At 41.3% G+C, this 10,940-nt stretch overlaps 1 pseudogene; it reads right to left on the bottom strand.

Annotated features, from left to right (window-relative positions):
- Window positions 1-7,793: 7,793 nt before the first annotated feature.
- Window positions 7,794-8,732, bottom strand: LOC142432399 (olfactory receptor 7C1-like; annotated as a pseudogene).
- Between the last annotated feature and the right edge of the window lie 2,208 nt (window positions 8,733-10,940).

The following is a 10,940-nucleotide window of genomic DNA, read 5'->3' as shown; positions in this document are numbered from 1 at the left end:
AGGAGAGTAACATGCTAAGTAAGGCTCAGAGAAAGAAAGGAGCATTCTAGTGGTGGAAACGACATGGGCGAGGGCATGGCAGTGAAAACCGGTGGCATTCGGAGAGAAGAGGAACCTAGGGAGGAAGTGTGGGTACAGAAGGTCCTAAGATACCAGGCTGAAAATGTAGACGGAGTAGAACTCAGAAAAGAAGTTCAGGGCCAGAATCACCCGCACTCAAGCATGGGGACCTGGTAACAGAGCCAGTCACTTGGGTAGGGTGCACCAGGCACCACTACCAGGACAGTGGTTCTGCCCTGCTGGCTTCCTGGGCCTGTTTGGCCTTAGTGACATCAAGTCCCAGTCTCCCAGGATACAATACTCAGTGGCCAGAGTCATAGGACACCAGGCTTCCTGACTGATCTCTGTTGAATCTGACCTAATGCAGGCCCATCATGTGCATGGACTGACTCTGTTTTCACATAATTCCTATGGAAAACTTCATGTGGACACTGCCAATGAACCTAGGGGGCATTGACCTTAGGCCCCGGCTGGTAGTTGCAGGGAGACAAATCAGAACAGAGCAGCCTGGAGGCTGAGACCATGCTCCAGACAGCTCCTTCACAGCCTTCCTGTGACCCCTGAAGCATGGTGCTCCTAAGGACATGCCCAGACAAGACTCAGAGGAAGGGTGTCTTCAGTCCACACCAGACTGGCCTCTGAGCTGAGACTCAAGAAGGACTGGGATGTGGGCAAGCAGTGTTTGGAGCCAGGAATAAGGGGCACGTTTTCCTTTGGAGAATGTCCAGAGGAGGGTACAGGGTTTGATTGGAGTCCAGCAGGTCCCTGCCTATTGGGTGGGCTTCAGTTTCTTCCTTGGTACATCAGGGCCTGGCATCGTCACCTTTCAATGGTGGTGGAGAGATGTGAAGCCCGAGCAGAGGGGAAGCGACTCCCAGTTACAGGAGGGCCCAGCAGACCCCAAGCAAGAACACACTCAGGACTGAAACAAGACCTGAAGCAAATTCATAGCCCACTCAGCTCTCCTCCCCACTGTGCCCCCAATTCTTCCCTAGCCTCTACTGGTTCTGCCTTCCAGGGTTCGTGCAGCATTTCTACTGGATGGAAGGACCTGTATTTCCAGAGCCATAATGTATCCACGTCTATGGACACTTCAAAACTGGTGTGTGAGGGTTTTTATCAGCTTTATTCATAACGTAAAGCCCCACGTCCTCCACATGATGATTATCAAGATGGTGGAATGTCTGTATACAGCAGCAACATGAAAAGAAGCACATTATCCCCACTCTCCACTTATTCACACGTTTCTAGAGGCCTCATCAATATTGCAAAAATTGCCATTCTGAGTCTTCACTGATTAAGTGCTCCCCCACATCCAGGAGTCACTTGGAAGGCAGCTGGTGGGCTGCTCCCGACCTTGCACTCAGTGCTTGCTCTTCACCCGCAAACTTGTGTACTGCTGAGAGGAGGATTAGCATGTGCCATGTGAAACCACAGGGCTGATTGGGTCAGGATTTGCAGCCAGAATGGCACCCCGCTTACCTGCAGCCATGTGGAATTCTTACTCTCCACTGAGATGCCCACCCACTCACCCAGCACTGCTCCTTGAAAATAGTGGATCTCACCATGTGTCCTGTCTGCACCTCTTTACCACCTTCTAGAAGACTTGGCTTGAAGCCCCAATTCCACTTGGGTAATAGGGCAGCCACCCACCTGTAGGCCCTACTGATATTGGCTATTCAGAGAGCCTTAGGAGTTCTTGTGCAGGTTAATGGTCTGAGGCCCAGCAACCCGTCCCCCCTGCCCCCACATACACTTTTACTTTTATTTGCATCCAATATTGGGAAAGGATGGGATGGGATGGGATGGACTTGAGGCTTAGGAAGGAGGCACTCTTTCACTCAACACACCTGCATCCTACCTTGGCTTTAAGGTGAATGTTAAACTATTGTCCTAAATGTGAATATCTGGATAGTGAGCTAGTCAATAAGTGAAGAGTAGCTTTATTGGTACATTCATGAACATAGGTGAATTTCAAGTGCATTATAGTTAGTAAAAGGAATCAGAATAATAAAAAAGATATGTCCAGAGAGAGTTGCCATGGCTTCAGGGGCCGGAGAAGGTGTGACTACATTTGGGAGGGAAGAGCAGGATTTCCATTTTACTACTGAGCATAAGACAATCCAAAACCAAACCCAAACTCACTGCCATTGGGTGGATGCTGACTCATAGTGAGCCCCTGTGGGTTTCCAAGACAACTGCTTAGGGGAGTAGAAAGCTCCTTCTCTCTCCCACTGAGCAGCTGGTTAGCTTTGCAAAACCATTACAGAAATATACTACTGTTTCTAAATTAAAAAATAACATTTTTTTTGTTAAATAACGTTAACTTTTTTGTTAAGTGTATGAATAACTTCAAGTATAAGAATGAGCATACAATGATGAGCCCTCCCCACCCTCACCCCCGACTCACCCCCCGACAGGTAGACTGCCTGACTATCAGAGGGATGAAGGATACTGATGGGAAAGTCAAATCACGAGAAAGGGAAGGGAGCAGACACGTCTGGGGGAACACAAATACATGACTGTTGGTAGCAAATGTGAAAGGACCAATCTCTAGTTGGGGGAACAATAGCTGGAATGCTTTGGGGGACACTAGAGGGATTGCCCCTGGTGGTATACACTGAGTGGGCCACAGTGGCCTGGGCTTCTGGGAGCATCCTGAGGGCCCAGGCCAGGTGCAGGGGAATGCTGGGGCACTGAATCTTCAAGGTGCAAGGCGTGCTCCAGAGGCTGCATCCGTGAGATCCGATGTGGAAAATCCACTGGGTGAACTGGACTCTAACCTCAGACACACCTGTAACCTGAGGACATAAGACGGAAAATACACGGTGTCTGAGGAAGTGGAAGACAGTTGTGCCAACATTGTTGAACTGTTGGTAAGCAGACAAACATGGTCTTGCTACATGAATGCCCTATATGCTGTATTAAGATATGTGTTATTCCGGCAAACCTGTGACTGACATTCTAAGTGATTATTATTTTAAGTTTTCCTTGACAGTTAACCCCTTATTTTGTGTAAATAGCATCTGTCCATGAAAAGACTGACTCTGCACACATAAATAATTCAGGTTCTGTGATAAGGAGTTAGCCTACATTGGCCCAATGTCCCCCTCTCCACAGAGCTCTAAAAAATTAGTACCAGGGCTAATCAAAGACTATTAATGGAAGATTGTTATGCCTCATGGGGATGATCGATAAGACAATCGTAAATTAATAATGGGGTTTTAAAAGGGAGCCATAGGCAGATAAATACAAAAAATACATAGATCCATTTGGGCTCACCCTAAATTCTATCTCCAATTCAAGAACAATGAATTCTTATATCATGGCCCTGCTAGATACTCACCCTCAGGAAGGTAACACAGAAGATATGGGTGCTTTAGCAAAGTGTGGTGAAGAAATTAGATGGTGCCTGGCTATCAGATAAAATAGCATCTGGGGTCTTAAAGGCTTGTTTTCAAACAAGCAGCCATCGAAGTGAGATGTCAACTAGGTCCACATTGAAGAAGTACACGAACATCCATGATCCAAGTATTATAAATCATATAATCCAAAGTCATAGGAGGGAATAGTATCGGAGCCTAAATTGTGAGAATCTGACTTGCAGAAGGCTATGGATGACAGTTGGAGCCCAAGATGCATTTGTGAAAACTCCATAGGAAATAAATCTCTGGTAATTTCCCTCTATCTAGAATAGAGTGGACGGGAGGAAAGTGTTTACTAGAGTGCATTGGTGAAAATAACCATAGAAGATCAAATGATAAACCTGACATGAACAGTTAAAATTTGTCAGTTGATCCCCCGTCTGATTCACGCTCGGCCTGATTGGGTTTTCAATATTTTCTTTATTGTTTTGTTTGTTTATATTGGGGGTTATCTTAGATGTGTTATGGCATTGGGGGTCACCCTCTTGACTTTGTGCTATATGTTTTTCTGTTTTTTAGTATATGAAACCCAGGATTGGTGAACCTATAAGGACAGCAAGTAGAAAAAGGGTTTGTTGGGGGTGAGGCTGGGGGGTGGTGTGTGTGTGGTGTGGTAAAAGGAGCTGATGTCAAGAAGTTCAGGAAGGAAAATAATGTTTTGAAATTGATTGTGGTAGCAATTGTATAATACTGCTTGATGTAATTAAAATATGGAATGATATATTAACTCCCAGTACAATTTTAAAAACATTTTATTGGAAAAAAAAGAATCAGCATATAGCCAATTCTTATTAGGTCCGAAACACCCCATACGTTCTCCAAGCTGCTGTACCACTCCATCTCTGAAAGCGACCACTCACCTTCCCCTCAGCACACTCCCTTTCCTGAATGGGATCTCACTAAACTAATGAATCATGCTTACAGGTAAGTAGTTTATTAAAGAGCAGGGTACGTTTCAGGAACAAGCTAAGGAAACACATGGGCCAAATCTCCTTTTGTCACTGCAGGTCTCCTCTTCATCTCCTGAGGACAAGCGCCTCTTGGCACCCTGCAGACAGGCTCCTGTTGGATCTGCTGTGTGTCCCGACTGGCTCTGCTGGGCTCCTTCAGAGCCTCTGCAGCATTATGGTCTTTGCTGAATGTTACAGCTCTTTCAGGAGGTTCCTTACCTCCGGTCTCTATCTGCTTCTACTTTCTACCTTTTCCCCTTTGAGGCATAGTTCCTCACATCAGAGAGTCACTAACAGAACAATCCCCTCCCAGTAGGTCACAGACTTATCCCCAATATCACTGGTTGTTGCTCCAATGCTGCATCCTGAAATGTCTGAACATTGAAGAATTCTTTTCAGTACAGTGACTGAATGTCCTTCTAATCTTGTTACAGCTGAACAAATGCAAAATGTGACTAAGATGGAGAAATCTAAGATACAAAAATAGTTGCAAGATCCTACTAATTTTTATTCTAAAAACATGGCATATGTACGTGAAATATTTGATGGGATACCAGTTGGCAGAAAAGGGAAAATATTTTTCAGTAAGAAATGTGTGGTGATTCAGGTTTATCATGAGAAGAATAATTCTGGGTTCAAAATTCTTATTGGAATAGATATAAATTGACCCAATTTTGGATTAAACAATGGCTTCTGCTTTTTCTGATCAAGTTCCTTAAATACCTTACCACAATCTAGTGGAATCAATCCAAAGTGCAAGGGGATGAGGATATTGTGACAGGTTTATTATGTAATCCAATTCTCCTGTGAGAATTGGGTTTTATAAATCATAGATTCCTATTGCATAGTTATGTCAAGCATGTCCTATAAAAAGCTCAGAAGCCCTTACATTTACACAGTGATTTAGAAATACACTAGTGAGAGATGCGACAACTTCATTGAAAAGCTCTGTATGGTATGGGAGAAATTAAATTGGGTGCTTCGTAAGTTCAGTTTAGATAATATCTCCCTGAATTGACATTACTAAACCACCCCATGTGTAATATTTATGGTTAAAATAATTCAGCATGTAGCATGTTAGACCAAACCATGGGAATCTTTGGAAAGAAAACAATATTTATCATACCTCCATATACAAAAAGGTGAGCAGCCTATTTATGCCCCCATCCAGTCTGCATGACCAAAGAAAAGGAAAAAGCCCCAAATGGAAATTTAGATCTGGTGCAACTGCCTGAGATTTATTTTTTTGCTATACGTTTCTCGGTGTCTCTCTTCTTTGTCTTTTCTTTTCCTGTGTGTGTGTATTTTGAGAAAACCAATTAAGAAACTTGTGGTATTTTGTTTGAAAAATTGTGAACTGGATACGTGAAAAAAGTCAATCAATACTTCTTTAAATGCCTTCTGATTGTTGCTGTGGGCGAGACCATTGTTGTGGCCACTGTCAATCCATCTCATTGAGGTTGATCCTCATCTTCGCTGACACTCTACCAAATCTTTTCTAGCAATTGGTCTTTCCTCCAAGAAAGCAAGACAACATGCCATCCTCCTCCTCTCTAAGGAGCATCTGGGTGTGTTTATTTTAATATTTGATTTATCCACCATCTAGTATTCCACAGGATGTTAAATCTTCTTTATCAACATGAAATTTCAAATGCATACGTTCTTCGACCATCCATTGCCATTGTTCCGGTTTCACAACCATGCAGGTAATTTGATCTCCTGACTGTTACTTTCTTGGGTGTTTGTTGCTTGCAGATCCAAATAGAATAAAAACTTCGACAAGTTCAATTTATTTACCATTTCCCATGATGTTGTTTATGACCCTATGACTGCTTCTGAGTTCTCACTGTTTCCTAAAACCACTATGACTTTCCAGTTAAAAAAAATGACTTCTCTGGTCACATGATGTATCAGCCTTAGACCAATTCACACATTATACAGAATGTTTGCAAACATATCCTGTTTTTATTTCCTAATGTGTTTTATGAACAACTGGAAAAAATCGCTGGCAATTGGTAGCATACCTACACTAATTTTATGATCCATAACTGCATGTGGTACAAAGTGTCTAAATAAATCTTCTGTAAGAGTCCTGGCCTATGACACACATTTTTGAAAAGAAAGCAATAATGCAGAAGAAAAATACATCCTGGGGAGTGAATGTAGATGATTGTAAACTTAATCAGGTGATTGCAGATGTTTCTCATAATCCAGGTTGGTGTCTTTCTGGAATAGATGAACAAAAAGCAGGCAACTGATACAAAGGGTTGATATGATAAATTATTTTTCTCCAAAGCAGATCATATAAGACACAGTTGCTTCCATTTGTTGGAGAGAGCATTGAACCATCCTTCCACCAGCTCTGGCTATATGTTAATAATTTTTCAATATCATGCATTAAATATTTTATTGTTAAATATTTATGGCTACATTTTTAGTGTGGGTCCTGTTTTCTACACTAAACTCTTAGAACACAATCAGATTGTTTTTGCTGTTACGTGCTGATGAGTATGTTCTGACTCATAATGACCCTCTGTATCACAGAAAAAAGCCCTGCCCAGTCGGGTGTCATCCTCACAATTGTTATATGTGAGCTAATTGCTGCAGTCACTGTAGCAATCCATCTCACTGAGGGTTTCCCCCCTTATAGCCAATTTTCTACTTTACCAAGCTTGACGTCCTTCTCCAGGGACTGGTCTCTCCTGATAACATATTGAAAGTATGTCAAAGTATCCTTATCCTTGTTTCTAGGGAGCATTCTGGATGTACTTCCTCGAAGACAGATTTATTGGTTCTTCTGGCAATCCATGGGGCTTTCAATTTCCTTCAGAACATCATAATTCAAATGCATCAATTTATCTTTGGTCTTCCTTATTAATTTTCCAGCTTTTGTATACACATGACGGGACTAGAAATACCAGGGAACTTTGATCAGGCCCACTTTAATTCTCAGAGTGAAGTGTTTGCTCATTAACACTTGAAAGAGGGATTGGGTAGCAGATTTCCCCAATGCATGTTGTCATTTGATTTCTTGACTGTTGTTTTCATGGGAGCTGATTCTGGTTCCAAGTAAAAATAATTCCTGAAAACTTCCATATTTTCTCCATTTATCATAATGCTGTATATTGGTAAAGTTGTGAGGATTTTGGTGAGAACACAACCATAGAGGACCAAATTTCTAGAAGGCAATATGGAATAAACAGTTGCTCATAATACATTTAAAAAAATAAGAGATTGAACCCTTAAAATAAGATATATCAGCAAATAAATGTATCATGATGGAGATCTTCTGGATTTATAAGGTCTATTTACTCATGACCAATTCTCAAAAAGATGATCCTCCATTTGAGGAATGTTTTTAGCTGATGAGTTTTTTTAGGGCCTGCTTTATGTCTTGGTTCCTAAGACTATAGATAAAGGGGTTCAGCATAGGTGTGATCACAGTGTACATCACCGAGGCTATGGCACTCTCCATGGAGTTTTGAGTAGCAGCAGAACTAAAATACACCCCAACAAATGTCCCATAGAATAAGACTACTACTGAGAGGTGAGACCCGCAAGTGGAAAAGGCTTTCAGCTTGCCCTTTGTTGATGAGATTTTCAAAATGGACAATATAATCTTGGAATAAGAAAAAAAGATACCAGTGGGTAGAATAACACCAAATATTCCAATCGCAAGATATATTACTAGGTCATTGGGGAAAGTGTCAGAGCAAGCAAGGTGTACTACCTGATTAAGTTCGCAGAAAAAGTGCGGAATTTCCAATTCTGTGCAAAATGACAGTCACAAAATCATTAGGTCATGTAATAGGGAATCCAGAGCACTCAATATCCAGGAGGCCAGTAGCAAAATACCACAGAACCTTGAGTTCATGATGACTGTGTAGTGCAATGGGTGACAGATGGCCACAAATCGGTCATAGGCCATCACTGTCAAGAGGAAGTTGTCTAATTGTCCAAAAAACATGAAAAAATACATCTGGCTGAGGCAACCTTCATAGGTTATGCCTTTTTTCTGAGTTTTAATGTTCAGCAGCATCTTTGGGACAGTGGTGGAGGAGAAACAAATGTCAACAAATGACAGGTTGGAGAGGAAGAAATACATTGGCGTATGGAGGTGGGAATCCGTGACAATGGCTAAGATAATGAGAAAGTTCCCAAGGAAGGTGATTAAGTACATGGACAGAAACAACCCAAAGAGAAAGGGCTGCATGTCTGTTTCTTCTGAAAGCCCCAGGAGAATGAATTCTGTAATATGTGTTCGGTTTCCTGTTTCCATATTGCTGATAAAACTGTAGGAAAAGAAATGAGAACAATTAAACTTAGCAGTAAACATTAATCAAGAACGGAACAACAGTAGTAGAGTTAGTAATTTTAAAATGTTAATTGACTCCAATATATTATCTTCACACCTGGTGCCTCATAGCTGAGAATTTCATAGAATCCGAAAGATCTCAACTTCTCTTGGATGTTGAAATTGGCTAGCAATCCTTGCCCATAGTCAACATGTTCCCAAGGCAATACTTTTCCTCTAAAATTTCCCCCATGATTTTTGTTTGCATATTCAAAAATATTTAAACCTGTTATTTTATGCCAAACATTATTAAGTGTACTGGGAAACATCAGTGAAAAGCCTTTGCCTTTAAATATTAAAGCCTTTGCCTTTAAATATTATTCCAGGATGTTTACGTGTTCAGGGAACAAGAGGATTTCTATTAAGCAGTAAATAAGACGTTGTGCCAAATTGTCTGTCAAATTGTCATAATGTAGTGGCTTAGTGCTGTGGTGCTGCTGGAAGTTAGGTCACTGGTATTTCCATACCAGTGGGGTCACCCAAAGTGAACAGACTTCAGCGGAGCTTTCAGACTAAGAACAGATAGCGAAGGTGGAATTGAGTGAACACTTCTGAGGAATTAGCCCCTGAAGACGTTATGCACAGCAGCAGAACATTGTCAGATACCAAAACCTCATGAGTAGTAGCAGCACATTGTCCTACAGAGTGCCAGAAGATGAGCCCCTCAGGTTGGAAAGCACTCATCCTACGACCGAGGAAGACTTGCCTTCCTGAAGTAGAGTCTCATCTATGGCACTCCATAGATGAGAAAAGCCTGAAGGAGTACCCCTCATTTGTTTGAGGGGCACGACACAAACGAGAAGGAACCGCTGCAAGCATCTATTGCTAACTGGAACTTGGAATGTACAAAGTATGAATCTAAGAAAACTGGAAGTTGTTAAAACTGAAATAGAATGCATGAAGATTGATGTCTTAGTAGTTAGTGAGCTGAAATGGACTGGCATTGGCCATTTGGAATCAGATAACCTTCTGGTTTACTATGCTGACAATGACAGAGGCAAGAGGAATAGCATCGGAAACATCATCAAAAAGGACATGCCAGTCTATCTTGAAGTTCACTGCTGCTTGTGATAGGTTAATATATACCAACAAGGAAATCCAATCAATACAACTATTTTTCAAATGTATGCACCAACCACGAAAGCTAGTGATGCAGAAATTGAAGAAGCCTACAAGTATTTCCACAGAGTACCTAAGGAACATGGAAGGGATGATGCAGTCAAAGAGCTGACAAGAAAATTTAAAAGGGCATCTCAGGAAGACAAAGTAAAACAGTGTAAACGAAATGTAGATCTAGAGTTAGAAGTAAATACCTAGACTAAATAGAAATAAAGACCTAGAGTTAGAAAATCAAAGAGGAAGAACACACAGCATATCTTAAACTGAAAAGACTTAAGTAAAACTTCAAGCTTTGTGTTGCAGTATTGAAAGATTCTATAAAAAAAATGGAATGATGCAGCAAGCATCCAAAGAAAATGGAAAGAATACACAGAGTCCCCACACCCCAAAGAACTAGTCAACATTCAACCATTTCAAGACGTAGCACACGAGCAAAAACCAATGGCACTGAAGAGAAATCCAAGCCTCACTGAACACATTAGCCAAAAACAGACTCCAGGAATTAATGTAATATCAACTGAAATATTTTAACAAATGCTGAGGCACTGAAAGCACTGATTTGTCTATGTCAGAAAATTAAAAATACAGCTAGTTGGCCAAAGTTCTGAGAGATCCATATTTACCCATATTACTCAATCCAGAGAAAGGTAACCCAACAGAATGTACAGTTCTAGAACAAAATAATTGATATCACATGCAAGTAAAATTTTCCTGATGATCATTCAACAATGGAAACAGCGTCAAGAGATCAAATGACACGCTGCTTTTCGTAAATTTCTGTAGAAGACTAAAGTGTTGAACAGCAAGGAGGTTATTTTGAGGATTAGGGTGTGGCTGGTACAGCCATAGTTTTTTCGTTCACTTCATAAGCATGTGAAAGTCAGACACTGAGTCAGGAGGAATGAGGAATAATCAGTGCATTTGGATTATGGCACTGGTGATAAATTTTGACAGTACCACTGATGGCCAAAGAACAAATTATTCTATCTGGGAGGAAGTACAGCCAGAGTGCTCCTTAGAGGCAAGGATGGG

The sequence above is a fragment of the Tenrec ecaudatus genome, chromosome 1 (genome assembly GCF_050624435.1).
Source record: "Tenrec ecaudatus isolate mTenEca1 chromosome 1, mTenEca1.hap1, whole genome shotgun sequence".
Taxonomy (NCBI): Eukaryota; Metazoa; Chordata; class Mammalia; order Afrosoricida; family Tenrecidae; genus Tenrec; species Tenrec ecaudatus.
Note: the sequence above shows the minus strand (reverse complement) of the source record. Positions and strands in the feature narration are given on the sequence as shown.